The sequence below is a fragment of the Mytilus californianus genome, unplaced genomic scaffold (assembly GCF_021869535.1).
Source record: "Mytilus californianus isolate M0D057914Y unplaced genomic scaffold, xbMytCali1.0.p SCAF_10, whole genome shotgun sequence".
Classification (NCBI taxonomy): Eukaryota; Metazoa; Mollusca; class Bivalvia; order Mytilida; family Mytilidae; genus Mytilus; species Mytilus californianus.
Window position 1 is genome coordinate 66056861 of NW_026262582.1, and position 12409 is coordinate 66069269.

Consider the following 12409-nt stretch of genomic DNA (forward strand, 5'->3'; position numbering starts at 1 on the left):
ATGTGTTACTCATTATTTTAGAAGTATTAGTCATATTGTTTAGTATCAACAGAACAATGTTATATGATTGCTTTCAAATTTTGTTGTGTACTAATTTACGTAAAGTTTTATTTAACAACACAACATACTGTTGGTTGTTTATTTATCACGCATATGTATATATATATATATATATATATATAATATAGTGTCATTAACTGGCTGTTTTTGTATTGGTCCTATTATAGATTCCAGGTAAGCTGTATAGGCCCCAGCACACGAAGAATCGAGGGCTAATACAGCTGAGCGAGAATCTTTTAAAGGACCAATACAAACACAGTCAGTTGATGAGACTTTTATTAAATGATTCGATTAAACTGAGAAACTTCTCACAAAATAATACGTGAACATTAAACGACATGTACAGACAACAAAAACAACAACAATAGATCTGTAATTTAAAAATAAAAATAGATAATACTATTAATAGCTTTTCAATGCTCTGTAGATTTCAACAAGATGTTAAAAGATGTGTTGACCATCTCTGAATTGATTATTTGCCTCTGCTTAAGATTTCAAGGTAAGTAATGAACATAATTTTTAACAGCACCAGTTATTTTATATAATTATTATGTATATATAAATCTTGGTCAGGGACAAATTACTATCAGCAATCCTCAAATATTCTGTTATATGATAAATTAGTCTGCGTCTAGTGTAAAAAAAGATACGCAATACGTTGTTACATTTATAACGATTTCATTCGTTTTTCTTGTTTTCTCTTGTAATTCTGATCACTATTTTATTATGTAATAATATAAGAGTATGGGCCAAATGCCTTTGATTTAAATGATAACTAATGCATAGATAGCAGTTGGGAATGAGTATTTTTGACTTTATGTTGCAACAAACTATTGACAAGTTGTAAAATTAACAGTGGATATTTGTTGAATTTCAATTTCAGGTTTTCAAAATAAGCTTATCATTTCGACTTATGGTACTATCAAAGAACTTAACTTGCAAAATGGAGAAGAATTGGAACTTCAGACTGACCTTCATAGCTTTATCTATTCTGTAGACTATGATTATAGAAATGGATATATATATTTTTCAAGATATACAAAAAATGATATACAAAGGTATGAAGAGGTTGATGACCATTTTTTAGTTACTTTCAACTATAATCAGACAATATTTTGAATACCATTGAAACTAATTTTAACCATACTAGCTTTAACAACACAGTACTATGTGGAAGGTTGGCATATTCTATAATGCCATACATGCTCAAAATGTGTCTTAAACAAATTAAGTTGGAAAACTGCAAGTGTTAAACGGTTTTCAAAAGTGGAGATATTCATTACCTACCATAGTTAGACTAGTATCACTCATTAATTGCATAATGTAACATTACGGAATATCATATTACATGTTTAAGGTAAGTACTATTCTTGCTTTGATGGTTACACGGCATACACACTTGCATTCTAGAAGTGAAGCATAACCATTTCTTTTTAAATATTTGCATAGCTTGTGAAGTTAAATTTTTATACAAGAATGCAATTATATATCGTTATAGTTTACACATTTGTTTATAATTTTTGGTTCTTTAAGATTTCGATATCCACCAGGACAAATGGCGGATTTAGTACCTGTTACTTTTGCAAGCAGACCAGTAGGATTGGTGATTGACATTTTATATAACCATGTGTATTGGACAGAACGATCCACCGGGAAACTTTGTAGATGTAATTTAGATGGGTCACTAAAATCAGTTATATTGCAGGATGATCCACTCTTTGCTCTCACATTTGATTATCGGAACAGGTTTGTATTAGAAAATTACAAAAACACGTTAAACTGAAATAGATATCAAATAACATATCAACTTCGTTTTTTATATAGATTAGACCGTTGGTTTTCCTGTATGAATATTTTACAATAGTCATTTCGGGCCCCTTTATAGCTTTCTGTTCGGTGTGAGCTTAGGCTCCGTGTTAAAGGCCGTACTTTGACCTATAATTATTTACTTTTTACACATCGTGACTTGGATGGAGAGTTGTCTCATTGGCACTCATACCAAATCTTCTTATTTCTATTTACAATAATAGTGTTACAAAAGAGCATTTTTTTGTATCAATGCAAAATTATCCGTTGTGTTACTCTTTTATCATTTTCCAATTGCAGACAGATAGATATACTGAGTCGCAATATCCCCTTTGATATCAACAAGCATTCTTCGAACCGCCTTTTTCGCGACATATAATGTCCCTATCGTACTATTTCCCTATATTTGTATAGCTACTATCTATTCATAATGTTCTTTGTCATATCGGATAATATTGAACGAAACCCTATAATTGAAGAAATTACCTGTCATGTCTAATGTAGGCAGTGTATAGCTTAAGATAACGGTAGTTTCAAATCGAATCAATCGTCTAACAAAACAAATCAAGGTAGCGTAAAAAAACTGAGGGAATCTCATGAATTCCTAAAAGACCGAGACTTTGTGTATCGACAGGAAATACGTCTCTTGCTAGGCATGCTCAGCCTGCCATTCGAATCCACACTCAGTCAACATATCTAATCGGGATTCGGTGAGACGATTATAATTGTATTTTAGGATCTAAGACTGTAAAACCTAGAGTCACGACATATTGTGTTACTCAACAAATTGGTGTTGGTGACGGTAAAACCCTTGAAGTATCGAGTCCAGTCGTTCTTTCCTATGTCAGAAATGCTACACATATATTTACTGTTTTTCTTCAGGCCATCATCGTTTTATTTATTTAAATTTCAGATGGCTGTATTACAGTACGGATGGTACAGAAAAATCAATTAGGCGATTGAAACTTAACAGTTCTGAAAATCAAACAATCATAAATGTTCAATCAGAACTAGTTACTGGTATGAGCATTGGTATGTTGTCTAAAAATAATAACACTAACAACGGAAATGCGATATGATTTGTCACATAATCATTTTAACCATACATTACAAAATAAGGATGATCCCTTGCAACTTGATAACTAATGTTTTTACGGTTTCTGTAGAAATAGAACTGATTGTACTTTAATATTTCACGCAACCAACTGCCCATGTACACAAAATATATGTTTATTTATACTTTACTATGCTTTTGATAATCAACTATCTTGTAATATTTATACGAATTATGTGTACTTGTCAGGTGTAAGACACACACAAATAAACAACCCCTTGTAAAAAGCAAGATGATTGTCACCTTGTTTTGTAATAAACACATTGATACATATGTTTCAATACTTCAAATAAATGCAATCAAATTATGTAAAAGCAGTTAATTTGATTACCGGATAATTGGACTGGTAAAACATTGGACGGGATTTATTTAGAAGCATGCGTCTTTGTCAAAAAGCATGTCATCTTTGATGTTTTTTTTTTAATACTTGTGTCATTCAAACATGTTCTATCACCATTCACTTTTAAGTTTAAAAATAGATTGTAGAATGTCGTTATCTGAATACAACCACTGCTTTCATTTCCGCAACATCTAAGAAAACACATGGTTGATTGTTATATTCGTGTTTTCAGTCTTCACTTTTCCAGGTATCGTTTTGTATATTAATGTTCCTGCAGATATGTGTGTTATTTTTGTTTTTTTGGCATGGTGTTGTTGACTTTTTATGACTTAAAAAAATATTTTCCCTTTTGGTATCTAACGCCTATTTTAATATGATCATCTGAAGACATATTCATTGAATATCAGTGCCTTGGATTAACCGGACAAGGAATAGGAAACACAGTCTGTTTGAATGTATTCATATAAATCAAAGTATACTATGTTGGGTACAATAAGATTGTTTTCAAATCGATGTCACATTCATGTAATCGGCCGAATTTTTTTTTTCTTCATTAGATAATGATAAAGATCGCCTTTATTGGATGGAATTCAATAATGGATTCTTGAAATCATCAACATTAAATGGAAGTAGTGTCATAACGGTTTTAAACACAAATACAAACAATAAAAACCAAGATATCCATGTGTACCGAGGCAACGTGTACTGTGCAAATGGTAATTCTTTACTTAATGTGACACCAGGAGTATCAGCGCATGTCATTTGCAATAATACAGGAATAATATATAGTGTATTTATTCATGATGAATACCATGAAATACGTACGTATACTTAATATATTCGATATTCTAATTGTTTTTAAAAGGATTTATGAAAAGTATTTTTAAGTGATAAATCTAAATTTTGTTAAAAATAGAAATTTAAAACAGGTTTATACTTCTTAATTTTAAATTGATTAACAATTGAATAAATTAAGATGATTCACTGCATTTAGTAATATCATTAATTTTAGACAAACGACGATGGAGTATCTCATTGAAGTAGATTACGTTTTATATTTCTTATTGTAATGATTCATCAATGTGTTTTAGCATTAATCTTACAGTTAGCAGTGATTATGTTCATTTGGTTTGATATTCGACAGGAAATGTATTATTTAACACAATTATGTTTTCACATTCTTTATTTACTTTTTCTCAATTATGTAAATATGTGTACTTGCTAGCTTAACTGATCGCTGTTTTCATCCATGCAAATTGTTTTTTACTAAATACTTACAAAGTAACATAACAAAAATACCGATCTCCAGGGAAAATTCAAAACGGAAAGTCCCTTATCAAATTGTGAAATCTAAAGCTTAAACACATCAAACGAATAGAAAACAATTGTTTTATTTCTGGTTTCATACAGGCATTTCCTTATGCAGAAAATGGTGGATAAAACTTGGTTGTATAGCTAATTAACCCTCTAAATTGTATGACAATCGTATAGAATTTTGTTATATTGACAACAATGTGTTGACAACATGTATGAAGAATCTTGGTATGAACATAATTGTTGAAACTCGTAACAATTGTTTATTAAAATGGGCTAGTTACCAGTATCTCTAGAAATTGCATGTTACACTATCAAAAGCGTTACGTTATTACGTAACACAATCTTCGTTTTTTATACTACATTTTGAACTTAGCCAGTGTGATGTTCTATAAACAGGTACTGCATCTAACGAGCAACACTCGAATATTTATCACTGTCTGCGCATGAGCAAATGTTCAGTAGAATAATTAATACCGTGTATAAATATGTTATAATACGACAGTCGTACAGGATAAATCGTATTATAAAAACAGCTGATGTACTCCTTGAATTAAGTGTGATACGTTATCATTACTAAAACATGAGCTGCGTCGGATAGAAATCGACCTTATACAAATGAATATCAATACATCTGTTAACCTATTTCGGGTTGAAAAATCTCCTTGCAAAGTCTGTAACTATTTGAAAATTGAGTTGTTATAAGACCCCTACAAAACAGATCAAAATTCTTCATTAATTTCGTATTTGAATGTTCAAAAATAAAAACAAAAGGTCACATGTTATTGCTGTATTGTATTCCTTTGCATTAATACTATCGCTTTGCAATTATACGAATTATGCATGCTTAACAATACACTAATTAATAGTACTATGTTTGTTGTGTGACATTTCTTTGTATAAACAAATTTAAAAAAAATTATCATTCATGCAAAGTAGTCTTATGATTAATACAGTTTTAATGTTTCATGAAAGAACATGTTGACAATCAATAAACTCATCTTAGATACCAGGATTTTATTTTTGTACTCCAGACGCGTGTTTGGTCTATAAAAGACTCAACAAAAGACCCCCCAAAAAAAGCTATTCAATTATAGTGTTTTCTTAGTTTCTTTTAGCATTGATAATGTGTTTTGATATATAATCAGTTATTCTATTTGAACCGCTGTGTGTATACTGACTTGCAATGGTGAGTAGGATTATTTCTATCCAAACCAATTTGTTAATTCTGCACGAAGGCCTATGAAGTATAAGAAAATAGTATTAACACAGATGAATTCAAAACGGACAATATGTCAAGGGTCTAAGCGTTCCATACTATATACAAATAAGAAGATGTAGTATGAATACCAATGAGAAACTCTCCATCCAAGTCACAATTTGTAAAAAGTAAACACTTATAGGTCAAAGTACGGCCTTCAACACGGAGCCTTGGCTCACACCGAACAGCAAGCTATAAAATGACTAGTGTAAAACAATTCAAACAGGAAAACCAACAGTCTAATCTATATAAAAAACGAGAAACGAGAAACACTTAAGAACCATATCAACAAACGACAACCACTGAAACAGTATCCTGACTTAGGACAGGTGCAAACAAATGCAGCGGGATTATTCAATCAAAGTCTGACATTAAGGAAGCAGTTGTAATCGGTAGGTCTCTAGATCATACGACTTTTGATGTATCTAATTCTCAAACACTAATAACTGAGCTTTAGTAAGTTGAAAAGATGAAAGTTGTTCCTGGAACAATGGAAAAAATAAAAAATAAAGTATAAGGAAACAATATTTGATCTGAACAGCTCTTTACAGAATGAGCAATAAACGATACGTCATATCAAGCAAGTCTTACATTAACATGTTAGACTTATCCTCTGCTACAAACTTAGAATTATTCATACAATTTGCCGGCAGGCAATACAGGTATGTGTTGTTAATGGACAGACTTTTTTTTTATCTATAAAAAACACAAAATATTCAATTATCTGATAAACTATTGAAGAGAACGAGATTGAACAAATGCAAAATGTTGGAACACTATTGTATAAACAAACAAAACCAACTTTCCGCACAAGACTTGACATTTGCAAATTATGCTGAAATCGAAACGGTCGTTAAAGTTTTAAATTCTTTTAAAAGAATATCAGTTTGTTGTTTGTTGTTTTTTTTTAACATACATCACAGAACATAACAATTAATTGTAAAAAAAAGGGTGTTTCAATGAAAGTGTCTTTATTATTCGCCATTGTAAACTTCAGTGCAGTTATATAAATCAATGAGGTTGCTTTGTGTTAGATGTTTTTATTTGATTGTATTTCATGGGATAAACACAAGTGACAAGTAAATCAGAAATGTATTACTTAAAGGAAACTAAACGATTATAAACTAAACAAGACCGGCAGTATCAAAAAGACATGCGTAGTACATCTTTGATAAACTAAAAACGGATATAAAAAATCGAATTTAAGGTGAGTTTAACGGCTGTACACTTCACAAATGATCAACATATTTCGGAAGAATTAGGTAGAAGAGAGAGGGGCGAAAGATACCAGAGGGACAGTCAAACTCATAGATCGAAAATAAACTGACAACGCCATGGCTAAAAAATAAAAAGACAAACAGACAAATAATAGTACACAAGACAGAACATAGAAAACTAAAGACTAAGCAACACGAACCAAAAAACTGGGGGTGATTGGAGTACAATTGAACAAAAAGGTGTATTGAATCTTGTCATTAGTGGGAACCTGTCTCTGTGCTCAATGAGGTGTTTGTTTTGTCTAAGTATCATCAACTTTGACAGAATATTTACAAGAAAGACTATAAAAAAATAGATCAAGTATGTTACTTTTTGCCATCGAACTACAATGACTGTATGTAGAATAATGTCCCTAACATTGTTGGTTCCTTTTGGTCATAAACATTTTTTAGAATTTGTATATTCTAGGCTTTAAAAAGTTTGGTTTTAAGCCTAACTTAAAAAAAGATGACTTAGGATGGTTTTAAAAATACCTTTCAGTCATATAACTCCAGAAATATAAGAATCAACAGCTGTCATCTTTTAATGTAGGGCGTTTTTAATTAAGGTAAATGCACAACAGTGAGTCAGATGCATTACATATTTAAAGTATTAGGTTGTATTTATTTTTATCTATTAACACTTAATGCAGTCGAATAATGAATTACTTCACGTGAACCTTCCGATTATAATTGGAAGTCTGACACATTTCTTTCCTGAACTTCAAAAAGAACGTCTAAAACTTTCATTCATATATGACTGAAATGTTCGTAAAAAAAAATCGAGAAAAAAAACTCGATGCAAACACACCTTTTAGATTCGGTATTACAATACACATTGGTCAAAAAGGATTTGCTGCTTCACGAAATTATCGTGTTTCTTGGAAATGTGAAAAAATAAATCAAACATATAGTCCTATTAAAGTGTTCAAAGTAGGAAAACAAGTGTTATTCATTTGTAATAAATAAAAAGGAGTAATGCTCGTTCCAAAGGTGTATTGAAAATGTTTAATGTTTAAAGTTTGAAGTTCCTTTGGTATCTTTGGCCTCTTTTTTAATCGCAAGTGAATAATATAGTCTGCAGTTAAGATTTTTTATTGCCATAGTTATTTAGTGTTTTCTGGGAAAACCAATATAATTTAGAATTAATAATACAGAAAAGAAAAGAAAAATAACTGATTACATTGTATGCAAAATCGAACGTTTTAAAATGCAACTGATTGGACATTCGTACCTAAGACACAAGGAGTATTTTTTAATACCATAAGATGCAAAGATAACAACATGTAACACCTTTATGTATATATAAATAATGTTATCATGTAGAAAGTCTTCTGAATGAACCGTTAAGTAAAATAATGTATTTGTTTTCTTCAGAATTCATGTGTGTCGCCAAAACAACAAGAAAAATAGAGACTATTGCAATAAATGACAGGTCGAGTTTTATGTTTGGAGTTATTTGGAGGGACTGAGGACATATGTTTACAATATGAATTTGTTAATTCTATAATTCAGAACAATGTTCACAAGAAAGGAACTATTGATTTGTTTTGTTTGATTTTGAAGAAGATGAGACATTCATAAAAAGTATGAGCTAATATTAAATTGAAATTGGAGATCAGCCGAGAACTCAAGATTTAAAAAACTATATATATATATATATATATATATGAAATAACATTTCTTTCTAATATAATTCACAAAACAATATGTTCATACATTTTTCTTCCAGATAAACATGCAAACGGTACCAATTTCAAAATACTATAATTCGTCTGATCCTTTGCGATATAATATTCTATTCTATACTGTTACTACACGTACAGTTAGATGATTTAAGTTATTCTGTGCTATCAAAACTGGTTCCACGTTTTTAGTAGAGAATCCAGTCGATGGTCTCATACCACATTCGAATGTTTTCGATACTGACAGAACTAACATGTTATCGCACATTGTTGTATTGTTTCTGTGAATGAGGCGAAAAACTTAATTCTCATCTTCGAAATTAAGTGCCGACTTTTGTCATCATTTTCCGCAAAATAAAGTTGATCCCAGTGTTCAATAACACTGTATTTTCTCACTTTCGAATTTGGTCAGATTCTTTTAATCATATGCATTTGCTTTGCAGATGAATGTTTTTTATTGATTAATTGAACAGTTTTTCCTATTTATTATATTTTATGATAAATTTGAGTTCAAACTTGTGTATCGTTACTTTTGTTGACTGTATAAGAATGAGGGGAGGACAGGGAAATCAAAATATAAGAATGAAGGGCGGGAAAAGGTGGAGTAAATATAGGGATATTCTGGTGATCATTTTTTACCAATTTTTGTCTGGGAGTATGGGGCTAAAGGGAAGTGGGAGTAGCTGGGGAGGAGGGAATCGGGGGTAAATTGAGAGAAAAGTGGGAGTTAGAGGGTAGGGAAGTGGGTATCAGGGACCAGCCGGTCCACCCAATCAAGAATATTGCAAATTTGATATTTCTTGAACTGTTGTGCATACCAAAAGGCATGTATTTGTTTCTGAAGGTAAACACATCGTTTTACTTACAAGATAGATTTGGCACATCTGGTTTATTCTCTTTTTAACCAAAAAACTCATCATTATTGAAATGTATCTAGATTGTGGTTTGAGTTATCAAAAGACCTTCATTTAATGTTTCATTATTCTAAGCACACAGTAATATCCACTCATGCATAGAGTAAACACCAGAAGCTTCGATATGTGAATTGTAACAGAAAAACAAAGAATATGGGGTATCCATCCATGACACAAAATCAGTACATGCACTTCAAAACACACAAAAAACCAAAAGGTACAGCACTTTTAATTCCTATTCTTCATCTCAAAGTCACTGTAAGGCCTTCAACACGGAGCAAAAAACTTTCGACTCACTGCAAGTTTTAAATAGCCCCAGGAACCGGCGTGAGCGGAATTCTTGGCAAAAACTACTGAAACAGAATTTGTAAGATGTAACTCCACCAAATCGGGCCCGGTCAAAGAAAAACTGGAAAGAAGTACATATTTAAAACAAAATAGTTCCTACGCATATGTGTAAATTTATAACTAGATAGTATATATTTTAGTGATTAAGGTATCAGATGAAAGGTAAAGGACCGGTGACCCTTGTGAAACACATAATTGTAATAAGGTTGAAAGACTTTTAAAATGTTCATGGTGTGAAACAAAGGGCTACATCTGCCCTATTTCTTTATAAACTACTTTTGATTGAGTGTTCAATATATGTTAAAGACTATGTTTTGCCCTCTAGATGTGTTCGGTATATTTGTCGGTCTGTCTGTTGGATATTAAGTCCATTAAATATGTTGTCAGTGGTTCTCTTGCTGTATATACATTGTTTGTTCTTTTGTTTTGTTTTATCCGAGTCTTTAGTTCAGGGATTTAATTTTATTCATATCAAAAGAAGTAGATTTTCAATGTATAAACATTCTAAAAAAATAGTTCAGTTAATCCGAATTATGCGAAACCAAACGATCACAAATGAATTATATCAAGGTTAAGCTATAACAAGATTATGATAGAATAGAGAATGACAATATGGAATGTGTCAAAGATACAGCAACCTAACCAAAGAGCAGAAAACAGCACAAGGTCACCTATGTGTCGTCAACGCATGGACCAAATCCACTAACCGGAGGTGGACTGACCCCTAAATCATAATGTATACAATTTCAGAACAATGAACGCCACACTAAACTCCGAAACATACAGACAAACAAAATAAAAAAAAGGAACACACATTACTAACAAAGGCTAGAGGTTAACTTGGGACAGGCGCAATAATCCGGCGGAGTTAAACATGTTTTGTGAAATATCAACAAAATTGTCACTTGCCAAAACTGTAATCTACATGAAGAGTTAAATGAATATAAACTAAATGAAAAACAGGAAATTTGCATTTTACAAATAGGATCATTTATATATGAAATTTGTCAACCAATTTTAGATTTGATCTTGCTTTCACCAACAAAGGACTTATAAACAACAAATATTATTATACCTTACATATATTATAAACAATTCTATTAGGTTACACGTTATCACGTGACATGGAATAATTCTGTTAATTATGATTTAATTGCAGGGAGGGACGAATAACCCTAAAAATGTACACCAGCGTTGAATAACCCTATTATTCACCAATGTATATAACCTTTAGAGTTTCATGATTTGTACACGAGTTATCTCCCTTGAAAATGACGTCACAGAAGTAAGTAAACAAAATGGCAACATTCAACTTCAAGTTACAGGAAGCCCATCAAGTGACGAGTAAAACAAGGCTTTGGAAATGCATCTAGTGCCGAGGATATCTCTTATAAACAGTCCTTTTCAGGGCCATCAATGTTTCACAAAAAGGTTCTACCTTTGTTTTACATATGAGAAATTCTAAGACACACATTTCTGTTGAACGTTTACTTGTGTTTGTTATGATACAGTAGGTTACGTGCTTTTCAATGTTTCAAAAGGCCCTCCCACTTTTAGTTCGGTATAATAAAACAATTGTGGCCCCTTAAGAAGCAATGCATATCCAAAATTGTCAACTCTAATAGATTATTTCACTTCGGGCTGCGCCCTCAGTGAAATAACCTTTTCGTGTTGACGATTTTGGATATTCAACTTCTCTACGGGCCATAATTGTTTATTAAAGTTATGCAAGATAAATATTTTTTTTTATGATGTTTACAATTTTCTCTCTTTAACAAGTTAATTCCGTGAGCATGACATAGTTTGCCCCTTTGCTATTTCTTCGAAAGCAAAGGCAATGTCAAGCAAAGAGTGAACAGAAGCTTAGAAAACGAGAATACGGAAAAAAGAAAAAAACAACATCAATAACAATTTGATTCTAAATAAAATTCTGTAGGAATATTTAAAGTGCATAGGAAATAATACCTTGACAGTTGATATTTTCTAAACCACAAGGCATGATCCACAGGGATTAGAAGGATAAACAAGTTGTAACAGTAAACATAACACATTGTTCCCTCCCAACTCCCAGCCATATCCTATGAAGCATGATATAAAGGAACAGGTATCATCTGTCAACTTCTAATGAGAAAACAATTTGAAACAAGTAGAATAATTTTAACAACGATCAGCGAAAGACCATTGGAACAGAATTTGATCGCAATATATGGTAACACATCCCCTCTTAATCGACTAAGACTAAACCATTTAATCTCATAAAATATGGATCGGACAGAAACCGCAAATAAGAACTCTTTCTGGAAAACATAGA

At 31.6% G+C, this 12409-nt stretch overlaps 2 long non-coding RNA genes across 2 annotated transcripts; both read left to right on the forward strand.

Annotated features, from left to right (window-relative positions):
- Nucleotides 1-947: 947 nt before the first annotated feature.
- LOC127719011 (uncharacterized) lies at nucleotides 948-5648 on the forward strand. Its single transcript, XR_007990096.1, has 4 exons — nucleotides 948-1118; nucleotides 1594-1806; nucleotides 2780-2898; nucleotides 3878-5648. It is a non-coding gene; the product is annotated as an uncharacterized LOC127719011 (long non-coding RNA).
- Nucleotides 5649-7054: 1406 nt separating this feature from the next.
- Nucleotides 7055-9355, forward strand: LOC127719009 (uncharacterized). The gene is made up of 2 exons (XR_007990094.1): nucleotides 7055-7102; nucleotides 8529-9355. It is a non-coding gene; the product is annotated as an uncharacterized LOC127719009 (long non-coding RNA).
- The last annotated feature ends 3054 nt before the right edge of the window (nucleotides 9356-12409 follow it).